This window comes from Denticeps clupeoides, chromosome 17, assembly GCF_900700375.1.
Source record: "Denticeps clupeoides chromosome 17, fDenClu1.1, whole genome shotgun sequence".
In the NCBI taxonomy this organism is placed as follows: domain Eukaryota; kingdom Metazoa; phylum Chordata; class Actinopteri; order Clupeiformes; family Denticipitidae; genus Denticeps; species Denticeps clupeoides.
The window spans coordinates 3,834,298-3,851,657 of record NC_041723.1 but is presented as its reverse complement, the minus strand read 5'-3'; the positions used below and the strand labels follow the sequence as shown (position 1 = coordinate 3,851,657).

At 43.0% G+C, this 17,360-nt stretch overlaps 1 protein-coding gene across 6 annotated transcripts in view; it reads left to right on the top strand.

Annotated features, from left to right (window-relative positions):
- The first annotated feature begins 15,026 nt into the window (after window positions 1-15,026).
- Window positions 15,027-17,360, top strand: part of shisal1b (shisa like 1b) — a 29,512-nt gene continuing 27,178 nt past the window's right edge. For 3 of the 6 annotated variants that reach the window (XM_028958463.1, XM_028958459.1, XM_028958458.1), the window contains exon 1: window positions 15,027-15,264. The gene's annotated coding sequence lies outside the window, so the exon portion shown is untranslated. Of the gene's footprint in view, window positions 15,265-16,476; window positions 16,495-17,360 lie in introns of those variants that run through there. The other 3 variants (XM_028958462.1, XM_028958460.1, XM_028958461.1) reach the window with 2 other exon arrangements.

The following is a 17,360-nucleotide window of genomic DNA, read 5'->3' as shown; positions in this document are numbered from 1 at the left end:
CGGCAGAAGATGTTTACACTGCTAGCTATTTGTCACAGATGCTCCAGAGTGTCATTCTGAAATTCCTCCCTCGCCAAATGGCAAGAAAGATGAAAAGTTTTATCTGTCTACACACAACATCTTCCTCACCTGACTCATGTAATGTTTTTTTTTTATGATTCTCTGGTAGAATCTAGCTTTAACAAAGGGATGAAAAGTTGCATTGTTACATATTTAATACACATTTCATCACCTTTCAACTTGTTAAATTGATCCTGGGTTTATAAGTGAAAATATACAAGCTTCTGGCTACAAAATTGAACAAACTTTGGTTAATGTCTAGGGCTGTTTAAATAGGCATGCATTGAAGTTCCAGAATCAGCTAACAAAGAGTGACAAAAGTACAGAAGTATTGATGATCTAAAATGATGCCGGCTTTCTTTTTTCCTCCCTGACTTGCCTTGAAGGCATTTTTGTCATTTTGTTCACAGTGTGAATCAGCTGTCCAATAAATTGCTAGAATATTAGCATATTTGCATCCTGCAAGGGATGCGCAGCATCAGAACGGTTGTTATTTGTGTTAGGTACAGGGGTATCCTCTTCATCCAAGTACATTTCAAATTCTTCAGCTATGCATAACGAATAAAGCTCCTGGCAGCAAAATGTTGAGTTGGTGATGTGTCAGTGCGTGGCACGCTGCTTTGGCTGGCATTGAGGGGGCATGCCGGATCAGTGGAGTTTCACCATGGCTCCTATAGGCCGATAATGAGTCATTATAACATCATTTGGTATTCTGAGCCAAAAGCACGAAGTGGGAGACCCTACAGCAGAAACAACTCAGTCAACAATAGCAAGGCTGTTCACATGCCTGTTGTCATGGCAACTTATTATATATCCAGACTGGATGAAGTGAGAAAGTCTTAAGATATGCTAATTTCCCATTGTTTACAGCTCTAACTAAATTCCCGGGCACAAATGTTTTATTGCCTGTGGACTTCCAAAATACTTCTCTGTGTTAATAGAACAATTCTTGAATATGATGAAGCTCATACCTTCTTATTATATTCCAAATGAATAGGGTGATTAGCTCATTTGCAGCTAAAGATCAACAACGTGTGGTTCTTTTCTTTGCCATGGAGAACAGTGGATGGCAAAGGTTCCACATTTTGTCTGAAATCAAGACAAATTACTCTGGGCCTTTTTCACCTTTACTAAGAACCTGTTCCCAGCAACACTGATGAAATATAATGAAAATTACTGGGAGAATTTTAGGTGGGCAAATCATTGCACACATATGGGAGTGGGGCGTTTAATGGCATGAGCATTCAGGTCTCAAGATCACTTATAAATGTAATTTGCATATCTGATGAAGTGGTTCTAATTGTCCTTAAATAAAACCAGATGTTCTAGTAAGAAGGTTCAATGGCCACAGTCCACAAATAAATGAATGAAAGGACTGTGAATTATTTGACACACATCTTTTGTCCAAGATATGCTTGCAAGTGAAGGAAATCTTTATAAAGAAATACATTATAAATTGACCTTTTCTGGCAATCCAATGTTGATTCCTAATGCGGAATCTGTACCGTGTTTTTCCACCGGCACTGCAAAATTGGTTCGGAACTGCAGTGGAGGAGGGTTAAAAGATGCTGCAGGATCAAAGGCAGTAATCTGGACATATTATAGTATTTTGCATATTCTTCAGATGTCTGAGTCTGGGTGTACATGGTAATAAGGTCTGTTTGCGGCATGATACATTGGTTCTCACATGATGTGTAAACCTGATAGCAATCAACCAGCTAAAAGATATGGCATAAGAATAGAACATAAAAGGTAGAAGAGGTCATAGTAAGCAGTAATATACTCCCTGAGTGCCAAATTGATGCAGACCAATCCAGACAGACTTGCTTATAACAAATCAATCAAGGTTTTGAAACTCTAAAATGAATACAGCTAATGTGGTAGGCAACAAACAAAAGATGAAATCCAAAAGCATGGTATGCTGTATTAATCAGCATTCAGAAGCACCCTGTGACATCAGACTCTGTTCCGAGAAATATAATTAAAATAGGAAAAAAACCATGCAGGGTTTGTGTGGTCAGAAGCTGTTTTCCCATCAACGGTGGCACCTGGATTGCTTCTTTAGGGACAGACTCCGGCGGACCGCCTATGTCACAGTTAATCAGCTTCCTCATATTTACATGCTGTGGCCTCCGAGGTGGTGCTGGTGGGGCCAGGGACGTGTGCCCATAGGATTGCGGCAGATGGTGACCTCTCACAAAGTGCGCTCTGAGGCTAGTGGCACCAAGCAAAGTGGGCAAAAATATCACATCCCATAATACACCCCTGCTAGCCCAACAGACAAGCTAGATATTTTACAATACTGTTGCTTCTGAGATTGCAAATATTTGACATTAAAGAAATGCAAAAATCCAGCCATGCCTTCACATTTTATAATATGAAGATATTACAGTTCCTGGCAAAGTTGTACAGCACACAATGGAATGACAACATGCTATTCCGTCTTGCAAGTCGATTGATTTTTGCCGGTTAACAACGGACCACCCAGGCTAGATAGGCACAACACTCAGTCTAGTGTACAGGGAGCCTTAATGAACGTGCATGCAAAACGCAGTCTGCCAGGCAAATGACGAGCAGGCCTTCCTGCAGCACGTGGGCGTGGTGGCGATAGTATCATGGTGACAGCCGTTAGTGCTGAGGAGCCCGGGTCTCTCCGGTTCCCTTCATATGGGATTTGTCAGAGCCAGATGGACTCTCATCTCCTCTCCCTGCCCACTTACAAAGAAGAACAAGAAATCACTTGTTTGGTTTTGTAGGACGATAGCAGGAGAGTGAAGCCCACGCTCTCGTGGTGTTGCTGCTGGGTGACTGAACTTGTGTTTAATCAATGCACTCTAGATAAGAGCATCAGATGAAAGGATAAAGGCAAATAAAGTATGAGCGTGTGGCCGGAGTTTCCATCTTGGTGACATCACTCTTTCAAAACTTCCCATCCCATTTGACATTGGGTGACTTGCTGATAGCAACTGGGTTTCCATAGAAACAGCCTGGGCTGGGAAAAAAACACTATGACATATCGAATGATTTAAATACAGAAGTTAAAATATTCAGAGATCAGCCACACATTTGTGATATGACCCCAAAAAAAGACTCCCCTGAGAGAGAGTCAAAGTGCTTTGAGTGAGTCGATCCTGCTAACTTCAGGGGACGTTGCTGATTTCATAGCAGGATTTGAGACGCAATGGGTTGGTAAACAGACCCCTTCTTCAACTCTCAACTCTCCGTGACCCTAATAAAAAAAATGAGCTTTCCAGACAAGTTAGATGAACGTTTCTCTAAGGTTTGTTTGGCTGCAGTAGTGGTCATGGAGTGTGACTGGAAACTGCTACGAGGCATACAGACTGCCTATTAAGAATAAAAATATAAATGAAAATGCTTTATGTGCCTGGGAGAACTCAAACCTGCACAGCTGGTTCATATTTCATCTTGTCTTCCCACGTGGTTTTTACCTTCCTTCTTTTTCTTCCCAGGGCCAGTTATTTGGACAATTTTCTTTTTTATAAACTTTAACAACAAGGTGAGTGGATGATTATAGAGAAGCTGACCACTTGAAATGTCCTGCAATCGATTTAAGTGAGTTATGTAAACGGCACAATTAGTCTCTAATTCTTCTGGAAATTACCCCCCGCAACCCCAAGAACCAGACGTAGCCTGTAAAGAATTCGTCTTTAAAGTACATGTCCCTGAGATCCATTCAACATTTAGTCCATCCAGCTGCTGTACAACAGAACCTGAAAGTATAGAGTATGTTTTATGTCTTATGAATGCTTTATTAAATAGAGCGGTTAGATTTCTATCACAGATGAATGACATTTCTGTCTCCAAAATCCCCAAAAATAGTGTACATTACAGAACGGAGAAAAAAAATACAGCGCATCACTGTAGCCTTCAGATTCCGGTTGGATAACTAAATCAAAGCTCTATTTTTTTTACAGCTGCGTCTATGCCATTTCCTTCAGGATCTCAGGATCAAATTAGGTATTTGATGAATGGTAATGTTCGGAATGAAACTAGCATCCTAAAATTTAGAAATAAATAGGTCAACACTTAATTGACCTTAATTAAAGGTTGTGTAAGTCTTAATAGTATTTGGTTTCGTTTAAGGAAGCACCACTAGATGAAGCTGTCTGTGAATGTCATGTCTACATTTATCAAGAAAGGAAAAATAAATGAATCAAGAAATGCACATATGTCTAATATTTGGGATAATTTTAGTAAATCAGTGCTGATCATCTGCCCACTGCAGATCACTAGATAGCCAGCAGTAATTAAAATGAGCATTTCGTCAAGTGATCATTGGGAATGGAAGTGGTCTTTGTAATTACCCACTAAAAAAGTCATAGTTGCCATTTGTTTCAGTGACAGCGTGCAGAAATATTCTAGAGAGCACAGGTGTATACCTTTCCCCATATGCAATTATCTTCCTGGTGGAAGCTATTTCCGGATTAATTGATGTGTAAGACACAGCAGTGGAATAATCACAGGGACAGACCATCCCTCCCTCCTATCATTCATCCATCTGCCTTTTGTTCCCTTCAAGAGTCCATAGCTCTGTAGCCATCTTGTTCAGTGCGATTGCCTTTGTTTCTAAAGAAGACTGATTTCAGAAGCAGGGGATGCAGCTCACGTTTTATCTGGGGTCTGAAACATCATTGTTCTTATGAACAGGGTGAAAAACTTGACTTCTTCATTGTTTGATATATACGTGAAACACATATGACACAACAGTTCCTGCACTTACATGAAGTCATAAGAGTTAATACAGCTATGGGAAAGCAATACAAATGCAATTGTCCACATGCAAGACACTGAATGTGGGGTGAGTCCAGGATGGGTTGTGGCAGCCACAAACTTCAATAGGACTGAGTGGATATTGAAAGTTTTTTTTTTCCATCTTATTAATATTATACTGTCATTACTTTAACAATATTTTAATGTGCATGTTTACAATCCATCTGTGGTATTTCGACATTCACAAGTTGAATAATAAAAGGTTCAGCCAATTGAAGGTTCCTGGTAAATATTCATTATACAATTTGAGGTAGATATTTTAACATCACGTGATTCAGATATTTTGACATGCTGATTGCTGATGCATTTTATTGCTTCGATTCGAAACCTAGTAAAGGAGTACGAGTAAACTGGGCTCGGAGTTGTAAAAGCTGTGTTGCTGGTGTACTGTTTAGTGTAGCATATGTTCTTGAACGCTAGCGAGATTCACCGTGGCATGATTAGCTGTTTACTAGGTTAAGGCAAGAACCTTGCACTGCTGCTCCGCCAGATGGGCTGGACTCCATTCGTAATTTCATTTGTTTACACAATGAGCCATTGTAATTATCGTTTGGCACAGTCGCGCCTGTGTTTAGTATAAGCTGTTCTGTTCATCATGTGGTTTGTGTATAACCACTCGGGTAAACATTCAGTATCCATTTTTGGGTACATGATGGAGTCTGCACATGTTTATGAATGCTAGGCATGATATTTACGGCTTGGTTTTGTACCGCAGCAGGTGGTCAGTGGTTTAGAGTACAAGCGCTGGGCTTCTCCCGTTGGGAGTCCCACATGGACCTGACCCGGGACCCCTTAAGTACCCGCCCCAGCCCTCCCAAACAATCTGTCCCCCTATCCAGTGTGGCTGGGAATAAAAAAGTACTGCCGTCCAATTACCCGCAGAGCGGCGGAAAGCTGAAAATAACAGCGAGCTCTTTCTCTGGCCCTCCTGACGTCAGACTAGCCATGGCAACTAGGCTCTTCTGACACAGCACGCTGTCTTCAAACATTCTTTTTTATTAACATCAAAGGGCCCGCCTTCTCCACCTCTAATTGCGGCAAAACTCATTCGAATATGCACAGCAGAGAAAACATACAGATGGCAGAACACTGCAAATGCGACAAAAACAAAGTGGATTCACAAGAACACACAGTATATTGACAAGTGTGTCCCTATAATTCAGAAAGCATTGCGCACTATGCCTTTTGTTTGGTCTCTCTCCTGGATTGCAGTGGTGTCAAATTTGTGAATTGTATTTCAGGGCCTTTCTTTTCTCTCAAGAACCTGTGTTTAGTGGCTCAAATGACAAATCAAATCTAATACACCATGTCAGCATCAATGGAGGCTTGTTCATCTCTCCTACCAGCCACCTGGAGCGTGTTAACACACACACACACACACACACACACACACACAGGGAGAACCTAGATTGGAAATAAGATTCAGATGGTGACAGAAGATGAAAGACAGGGCGTGTGACAGACAAGTGCGTGTCTGTGCGTTTGCTCAGAAGGAAGCCGCCAGTCCCGCAGGCAAGCAATCGCTGCCACTGAAACAGTCCCGTTGTTCTCAAGCGCCTTTTCAGCAAACAGCGAGAAGTGTTTGAAAATGAACAACCTGCTGCAATTACACAATTTAATGCACACTGGTGCAAACAGGGAGAGAAAAGAACACCCCTTCCCCGAACCGGATACATACCTTCCACAGCAGCTGCTACCTGGTAATGATTAATGTTTCACAATTTCTATTTTGCAATAAAGCATATGAAAACCGACAAAAAGTATGTAGAGAATTTGTTGTGAAGATACATGATCAAACACAGTGAGAGCCTGACACTGTCCAGCTGCCAACAGTAGCAGCCTGGACTGAAAAACAGCAGGATGGAAACAGGACTATATTCAAATCTGAAAGAATAGTAATGTAGCTCAACTACCATGAATGAATGAATGAAAGTAAGAATCAGTAGACTGTCTATTCTCATCAGCACACACACACACACACACACACACACACACACACACACACACACACACACACACATCAGTGGTTAGTTTGGGCAAGTTAGTAAATTATGCACCCTCAAATGCACTCATTATCTGTCATTTCCAACAAAACAAAGACAGCCTTACTTTACCCCCCCAGTTCTGTAGAAACGTATGCAAATGTTCCTAACATTTTGGATTCCTGTGAAGATGCCTATTCCCTTTGTGGTTTGCATGAAAGGACGATGATTGGAGGAAAGTTTCTCCCGCACTGAAACTAAGTAGCAGGATAAGATGTGCTGCTGTGATTGTTGCTCATGCCTGGCTCTATCTGAAATTAATTCCTTTGTCCGTTACCCACACCGTGGAGCCTTATCACATACTATTTACGATTAGTAAATATCCTGCTCTGCTAAACTGATGAAACTAACACCCCAGTCACATTCTGGATGAGTTCGCAAATAAAAAATCTTGGCTATATCTATATATATCTCATGCAATAATTAATATGTGGGTACAATTTTCAGAACAACAGCTGTCGGCTTCTTTTGTGCTTGTGATGCACCCTAAACTGTTTAATAGGGAGGCAGCAGTGTCTCAAGTGCGTTGAATAAATGAGCTTCTCTAAAGCTGACGTGATTGACAGCTGAGCCACAAGACCACAGAGGGACTGAGCGTCGCATTAATATGGATGTAGATTCAGCAGCTCTTGTGCACAGCACCTTTCCCGAAACGTGGCCTCAAAATTAGAAACACCATTAGAAACCTTTCCAGAATGTCTAGACACTTTACCATGCATCAAAATCCTGTGACTTGTTCAGGCCATCACTGGAGAAATCCATAAGTTTGATCTGCACCCCCACCCCTCCAAACATACCGTACGAATTCCAAATCCATGTCCAAGAACTGTACTAGAATATAATTTACGGGTTTATCATCCGGGGTTTTTCCAGGGTGGATTACAGGTTCCAGGCGGCCAGGTGCATTGAATTAAACTGCAAGAGACAAAGTTAAACCCCTGCCTCCAGTAATTTGTGGGTCATTATTAGCATTTTACATTTTTTTGCTTTGCTGCCAGTGATATAATATAATCTTTTAAGTACCCGCCCCCCCCGATACTTGATTGCTCAGTGGGTTCCTTGGCTTCTGGTGAAAGAACATTTGTCTTGTGGACATAATACAAAGAAATGAGCCCATTTTATGCATTAAATTCATGTGATGAATCTGATGCTGAAGCTTTTATTGTTAAATAGCAGGGTAAATCACACTGTGATCAGTGGTGAGGAGCAGGACAGGGGTACACAATACCAAGCCCGCATCCACTCATTTTTCAGCCTGTTTCTCAAGAAGGTTGTAACAAACAAGGGATTTCTTACTTTTGTGCCAGTACATAATGAATAATTTTGTGGGCATATGATGATTTTGCACATAATGAGAATCCTTATGTTCTTTTCATATGTTCTCTGTTTTTTTTATTACAGGTACGGATGACTAGGTTACTTTATTGGCAATTTAATTGCATTTTTAAAAATTACATCAAAGTATGTAATGATAGAACAAAAAAGTGTACATGCATATGTGTGGGCTGGTGGAGACAATTATACAGGGTGGGCCATTTATATGGATACACCTTAATAAAATGGAAATGGTTGGTGACATTGAACACATTTTATAAGTGGTCAGAAACATAACTCATGAAAGAATAAAGAAAGAATTAAAACCAAGCACACCATTGTTTTTCTTGCGAAATTACCAATAAATTTGATGTGTCACATGACCCTCTTCCTATTGAAAAAACAAAAGTTGGATCCAAGATGACCGACTTCAAAATGGTCACTATAGTCACCACCCATCTTGAAAAGTTTGCCCCCTCACATATACTAACAGGACCTTAATATCACCAACCATTCCCATTTTATTAAGGTGTATCCATATAAATGGCCCACCCTGTACATATTGCAATAGCAAATCCCCCTTTTAAAAATTCTATAACTATATTTGCCATTAATAATGCATATAATATTTTATTATTAATTTGCTTAAATTTTGATTAAATTTACAAATTCTAAATTCAATTCCATTTTACTGTTGCATTGTTATGATATTCAGAATATAATGTTCATCAAATGTGATATTGACCACTATTGTGACACACACAATTTGCATTATGAATTGTGCATTTCTGTGCACAGCTCTTTTGGATTAGCTTTGTGTGCAGCAATTACTTATGTCCACGATGCCATAAATTGTGCATTGGCACATCTGCATCATGGCACACTGATATGGAAAAATCCATACTTCCTTTGGGTGAGTATTGAACTGGTGCAAGTGATTTTTCCCACGGTGAGCTCCTCTAATTACAATTGATGGCTGCGGCTGTAATCGGTAGCTGTTGCGTCGCACAGCACAGTCCTTTCTGGTGCAACTGGCCCAATCAGCATCACCCAGATGGCCAACAATAATGTGCATGGGGCACAACTTTGTGACTTCAGCACCATTCCCATTTCAATAAAATATTCTAGAAAATCAAACAAGGAGGAACTGTCACTTCTGACCAACCATTCAAAAGGAAGGAAGGTTCTCAATTGCAGTCTGATTTTCTGACAGTCATCACCAAAGACCAAGGATTTTAACCAGCAACCCTTAGGTGACAAGTTCGTATCTTTACATACTAGGCCACCAAAGCCATAAAATGTGTCACTGCTCTGCCATGAAGACCTGGTGCCATGCCAGGTTGTAGGCATCCCCCTGGCAGTCTGAGATGCAGCTGTCAGTCTGTGCATCCTTAAGCAATGTCTTCCTACTCAGGGACTGAAACAAACACCCATTTTCACCAAAACTGAGCAGATCACTGCAACAGGGTGCTGCAACTACAGGTTGTAACTGACAAGAAGTCGTTAATGTTTCTTTTCAGTTCACTTCCGTTTCTGTCTCCATGCAGTTTATTAACTGAGGCATCGCCATGGCACTGCGCATGATTCCCACTGAATTTCCAGCCATTAGAACAGAGAAGACTGTTGAAAAGTTTATCTAAAGGGTGTTTGGTTGGATTGTAACAGTGAGATCACAGAGCTTTTAAACCACCATATTTTTTATCAGGTTGTGTTTTGAACTTAACTTAAAGTAATTCCCTCAAAGGAAACAGACAAAACCAAAAAAATGCTTGCAACTCTTTATCTGTGAAGGTTCTCAGTCATCCAGGTCATGGTTATCTAAAAAAAAAAAGGTTATTTCAATGGCAACTGGACTTGTTATGGATCCGTGACAACATTTCCCCCTTCCATTCCAGAGAGCAGACTTGAGTCCTCTGGAATGGAGGGGGCGAAACGTTTTCAGGGATCCAGAACAAGTCCAGTTGCCATTGAAATAAAGATTTTGGAGACCTTTTGTAAAGCCACCCCCGACATGAAACGCGCATTGCATTCACTTTATGTTTGTTGGTTCTGACGTCATGCTTATTTTACATTAATACATTCCGTTCACATCTAGATGGCTTTGGAAGCCATACCAAACATCAGCAAGCTGGACTGCTGGTGGTCAGCGGGCAGTAGTGTGAACCGTTGACAATGGCGATGCAGGCTGTGGCTCGGAGCGGTGTGATGATGAGCCCTTTCCTACGGAAAACATAACATCCGTGCGTATGATGATTCCGCTGTGTAAACAGCCATTGGCAACTTACTGTATGTGTACAGTGTGGCCCATTTGGCGGCAGCGGCATCTGCAGTCTCCCTACACAAATACAGACGGGGCGATTCAACAGACAGCTCCCTCTCATGTTCTGTGTGGGTGAGGTACGTACGCTTGCTTGTCATTATTTCTGTTTCTTAATATTTTTCAGATGGCTGAGCCATTTATGATGGGATAACATAATTGCCAGGGGCACCCCGCTGTTCCCAGATGAAGGTTTACAGCATCGTAATGAGAAATAATGCTTCCTTGGCCATTAAGGCTGCCATGGTCAGAGACTCATGGGCAGATTGACATTTAGAGACCCTGTTCCTGGGAGCAAAATGATAACACCACGCAGAGCACCATGCCAGTGGTGGCCTAACGGCCCCGGAATCAGAAGGTTGCCGGTTCGAATACCATGCCACCAAGGTGCCACTGAGCAAAGCACCATCCCCACACACTGCTCCCCGGGGCGCCTGTCATGGCTGCCCACTACTCACTACAGGTGATGGTTGAAAGCAGAGGACACATTTCCTTGTGTCACCGTGTGCTGTGCTGCAGTGTATTACAATCACTTCACTTTCACTGGGCTTATATGATGGATTGTGTGTCTTAAATTGGTAAACTACAGACTATTTTGCAGAAGTGTGTTCCTCACATTATTGTAATGCCTTTACATCAACATGCACCATCACATGTGTGGCCTAACTGGGCAAAATTAGGAGAAAGAATAACTGGATTAGAATATTAGTAGGGGGTGCTATCATAACCATGTCATTAAAACACATTAAAAACGTCATTAAAAATAAATGATTCCAGGGAGGCTGGTCACCTGATTACGTTGATGTCTCTGCACACATTCACAACGTATGCAGTGACACGGGTATCTACAGAAGCCCCTGTAACTGGGGGTCAAATTTAGAATTTACATTTTTCAGAAGTGTAGCTGGCAAAAGATGATAGTGATTGCTCCTTTAATAAAGATAAATATTAAAATCATGGACACACCACACACAAAAGCTCCTACAGCGTCAACAAATCTCTCCAGAAAATCTGAAAACCAAAGGATATCTGAAAAAGGAACAGATGTGGTGGAAGCCCAGAGGCGGCCACTGAAACGCTGGAGCAATAACTTGATACCAATTAACCCAGGGTGCACAAACAGTGGAACAGAGAGGTTCCATTTGGCCATAAGACTGGAAAACCAGTCCACGGACCTGATCACGGCCTCCTTGTGGCCTCTTCCTTCCTCCAGATTCTGTACAACCAGCCCACTGCACTGCACAGTAGAGTACAGCCAATGTTTTTATGTAACAGCTAGAAGGAGTGGGCTATGCTGCATGTTAAACCCCCCCGGTGCACAAGGAAGGTCAACCTATAGGATTACACGTGCCTAAGAGGAGGACCCTAACATACACACACACTAAACTTTCCTTATTATACGCGTTCTGATTTTGCTGTTAGCTGATGCTCCATGTCTATAACCTCTTCTACAACTGAACCCACGCAGCAGCCACGGGCGATTTATATTTCTGTAAAGCAAAACAGCAAGTTCCATTCCATTCCGCAAGTCTTTGTTTCATTACAAGGACCCTCTAAATGCTTGCAATGCATATTGGGACTGGGATGCTAATTCTGGGCCTCTGCCCTTAAATGTCTTTTTATTCACGATTATAACCGTCCAGAATTAGGAGGTAGTGTGAATGAGAGCCGTCAATCATTCTGACAACCTTCTTTAAAGAAGCATTAATACGGTTCATCTTCTGGGTGAAAAGTGGCGGGTGATTTTCTAAACTTTATCGCAGACATTTCCCAGACCATCAACAGCGTGGCCTCGTTTTCCCATGGTGCCCCAGACCCCTGTTAATCTACTGCTTACTGCAGTGCCTTATCCTGCCTGCCCTTCTCTGAACAAAAAACTGAAATGATAAAAGTACGCATGCGGGTCATTTTTTTAATCGGTTCAACATTTGCAGATTTTTATTCATTATAAAGGTAACTCAACCGGCCCCTCTCTTTTTGGCAGCGCTTGCTCACATCTGGTCACTCTGTGGTCCTTCTCCAGGCCAACAGCACCGTCGGTACCAAAGCAGCTACTATATTGTTGGTTCAGTTGCGTTTTGGGTTTCTGCTTTGAGAGGGTAAAGAGAGATTCACCCGCAGTGGAACTGAGTAAGTCTTCTTTTGGAATAGGCCTTCATAATCTCCGCGACGGTTTAATCACTCCCAGCCCGCGAGTCTTCCAGATATTTGCCCTTCGATGTTCCTGGCAAATATAGATTTTTTCTTTTTTAATTTTTCTTTTCTGCTGCAAAGAAGTGTTTATAGATTACCTGCCGAGCCACAATTGCACGGGCACATCTGGCTGCTTTTTACATCAATTTGCCAGCTTTTAATGCTTCTTTTTAGATTTGTTGATTCCACATAAAGGTTGAAGTAACTGTTTTGTGGTGTGCACATACTACACAATGTAACTAAAGCTGGCATCCACTTGGACAGGATTATGGGATTTTGACTGATGACCTTTTGTCCCATGATGAAAGATTTCTACCCTGATGAGAATTTCCTTCTGAGATGATGATTATGATGATCTCCCCATCCATGGGACACTGAGGACAATTTACATTTGCGGCATTTGGCAGACGCCCTTATTCAGAGCGACTTACAACGTTAACGTCAATGAAGAAATCAGTTCTGGTTCACTAGGACTCAAACCATTTCACTCTGTTGTAGTTTTCCTTACAGAACTCAGAAGTTACAAGTTAGTCTAAGTATGCTCTAAATAGGAAGGTCTTCAGCTGCCGTTCTCATATCATACGTGACTTTCAGTCATCAGGTCCCTTTGCCATTCATTTTTCCACATGGAACTAAAAGAGGTCCCACATCTGCTGTATTCTAAGCGTCACGCTTGAGACCAACATATTGTAGGGAATTTTCGAAGAAACTGTACCAGAATAAGCTATTTTTTATTGAAGCTAGGAATCAAATTTTATAAGAGGGCAGCAACATCAACAAAGCATGGATATGGTATGGGTAAACGTCTATCGCACAACAGCGGACGTATGCGCTCAGTGACAGCGCCATCTGTTCTTCTCTTCTCTGCTGCATCTCGCCACGTGTGGGATTGCCTGGATTCTGACAGTGGAGTGTGTTAGCATGGCCTACTGAGCAACATCTTCCTCTGATGGCCGCTCTAAGCCCGGCCTAGGGGGGGACTCTCTGGAGAGTTCCTTCCGTTGAAGGATGCGAGCTGTTCACCATGGTGTTCACCATGGTGATGAGAGTTCCCCTAGACCCAGAGTCTAGAAGTCTGTCATCACATTTAAGATTTTATATTTAACCTGAGATGGCCTCTTAGAAGCCTGGATTAGGATCCATCTAATGCAAATTGCATATGATTCTGGAGAGGAAAATTAGAAGAGGTTATAAGAAGGAAGATATGCAGATATTATATTTATATATATTTTTTGCACCTAGGACAATCAATGTGTACTATTATATGATTTTTATACATTATAAATGTACATGTAACTACCTTTATATAAAAGACTCATACCATAGCCCTCCCCCACCCCAACCAAAAACACACACTTTACACTTTTGTAAACGTATAGAATATTTGCTGATATTATGCTGCAAATATCTGGAAGGGATCAGCCAATGAAGCAGAATCGATTCTGCAGCCAGTAAAGATCATGCACCAGCACCCAGCATGGCCAGTAGTGGTACAGATGCATTTTGCTGAAGTGAAAGTAAAAACGGGTGGTGGCGGCCTTGTGGGTGACACCCTTACCACAAAGTCCCAGGTACAAACCCCACTTACTACCCTGAGCAAGACACTGAACCCTGAGTGTCTCCGGGTGGACTGTCCCTGTCACTACGGATTGTACGTCCCTCTGGATAAGGGGGGTGAAGGTAAACTAGTTTGTTTGAGCATTTTTAGTAAGTCGGTCTATTTACAAAAAAAAAAAACGAAGAAATGAGCATGAAGTAATAAATGTTTATTTAGCAAACATTAAATATCTATAGAAATATCTATAAATATCTATAGTGCATGGGGCAGTGGTGGCCTGTTGGTTAAGGAAGCAACCCCATAATCAGAAGGTTGCTGGTTCGAATCCCGATCCGCCGAGGTGCCACTGAGCAAACCGCCGTCCCCACACACGGCGACCTTTTTTGGCTGCCCACTGCTCACTCAGGGTGATGGGTTAAATGCAGAGGACACATTTCACTGTGTGCACCGTGTGCTGTGCTGCTGTGTATCACAATGACAATCACTTCACTTTGCTTTGTCTTTGTTATTGCGCTTTAAAAACAGGCCTGTTTGTCCCTTTTATCGATCCTTATCATCTGTTCTTGTGGGAGGACCAGTAAAAATGTCTGATCCTCGCCTGGGTCCTCACCAAGACGCGCATCAACGTTCCGAAATCCCTCGCCATGAAGCGCGCGCGCGCACGCACGCACGCACGCACGCGCGCACCCGACGCAAAGCGCCGCTCGAAGTGCGCACCCCCGGCTCCCCACCCCACCCTCGGTCTTCATCTCCGGCGTGCGCTCCCTCGTCCGCCTCGCCATCTCCGGCTGCGCCCACGGCCACTTGGATACGGCGCCGGGGATCCGGGCGCCCCGGGCCCCCTTCCCGTTGGCTCCTTTTCTCTCTCTGTTTCGCGAGGATGAGGAGGAAGAGTCGTGTTCTTCGTGGAGCAACAGAGGAGTAAGTGAGCGGAACGAGGGAAGCCCCCACTCTCCCACCGGAGCTGCGCTGCGCTGCGCTGCGCGGAGGTGAGCGCCGAGGGAAGGCGAGTCTCCTTCTCTCATTCACGAAACAAGTCCGATTAAAAGGATTTTAAAATTGATGCTTGTAAAGTTTACGTTCCGCCCCTGCGTGCTTTATTCCCGCGGAGAGGGTCGCGCGTAATCGTGCGCGGAGTTTGCGTGGAAGATGCGCTAACATATCTGTCTCATCTACTTATTCACACGCAGCACCAACAAAGGCAAAAGTTGCTTTGCATGTTTTCTTCCATTGCACCTCGTTCCCAGGCCAGGTCCCGGTGGACTAGGGTCAGTTTTTAGGTGGGTCGTGGGTAACTCGTGACCAATTACATTTACATTTACAGCATTTATCAGACGCCCTTATCCAGAGCGACTTACAATCAGTAGTTACAGGGACAGTCCCCCCCTGGAGACACTTAGGGTTAAGTGTCTTGCTTGGGGACACAATGGTAGTAAGTGGGATTTGAACCTGGGTCTTCTGGTTCATAGGCGAGTGTGTTACCCACTAGGCTACTACTACCCTACGGAGGTATCCACAGAATCCACGGAGCCCAGACTTCTCGTGGACTATTTGTTTATATGAACAAGCACAATTCACACTGAAGTGGGCCGGGGCTTCTGTTCGTGTGTGTGCCCCCGTCCATCCGGTCAGGTAGATTTCGGTGATGAGTCCATTAGCAGTAACGCACATCATCCCATCGGAGCGAGACTCAAGCCTAATGACCGTAGAGGTGACACTTTTGGGCCGAACTGGATGTTTGCTAAAAGGACCTAGGCGGGTGGGGGACGCTCTAGGCGGCACTTTGACTGTGCACTCGTCCCGCCTCCGCTCTCTGACGTGACAGGAGCGATTTAAGCTGCTTCGCACTCCAAAAAAACCCAAAAGCAGTCTACGTGCAGGCAAGCCGGTCGGCCGGGTATTTCGTCATGTTTCTCTGGAGACGGGAGGGCTGGGTTGAAACTGATCTGCTATCGAGCTTTCAGCACAGGGCATCAAAAGAGGGTTTAAGGGTCTTGAAGTGTTTCTGAGCCGCACGACTGGGGCCACCAGTCGGTTCTTTATCTGAAGATGGTGGGCAGAACCTGTCCCGTGAGAAGCCGGCGGTTATCAAGAGGTGACGTGTAAGACCAGCCAGGTCGGTCCAGAGACGGTGTTCCTTTAATGAACCCTGACCAGTGAGCAGCCATGTCCACAGAGTCCGAATCCACTGGGAGGAAAATACTCATAATTGAAAAAAGGTCAGAATGTAACAGAATTCTTTTCAGGACTAATCATGAAACCAGTGGCAGGGTAATAAATGAATTATATTTTTATAACAGAGCTTTTTACTTATATTGAGATACAACACCTCCAAATTGACTCACCTTGTTCGCTTGTACTGTTTGTGCTGGTTCAAGCTGTGGAAATGAACGTTGTGTTCTTATTTTTAGCTTTGACATGTATGGTGTGCCAACTCCAACAGAGCGTCTCACGGCTGCATATGCCTGTACATTCATAACTCAGAATCTGGACAAATTGGTTTTAAATACCTGCTATTGTTTGCTGAGATGCTGTTTAAGCCACTTTAGTGCTTTGGATTGATGACACTGTGGCATTTTTTTAGATTAACTGTACACAGCAATCCAAATGAATATGGTAATGACAGAATTACGCAGTTAATGTATCTGAGTTTTGTTTCCATACACTCATGCATGTATTAATCTTTTGTTTTTAAATCGGTCTTATTGGTCCCCTAATACTGTATCGGAAGTCTCGCTCCGAAATTCCGGTCCCCCAGTGAGATTTCCCAGGACGCACTATTTCGGTGTCTGTAGCTTTAAATGCTAATGAGGAGGAGGGAGGCGGGACGAGGAGGAGAGCGGCCAATAGAAGTTAAGCGGGCATTCACGGAAATGACGTCATCAACACAATTCACCAAACACAAGGAAGTCGTGTCGCCGTTTTTCCATAAAAAAGTTCATCAGAGGCTCGCATGACGGAACTAAAAAAATACATTTGTGTTCATTTTCACATCCAATCACCAAGCAGTCAGAATTCACGTGTTTGGAAGCCACGCTGATCGGTGGAGTTATTATTTTAGGGCAGGGAAATTATTAAGCGGATA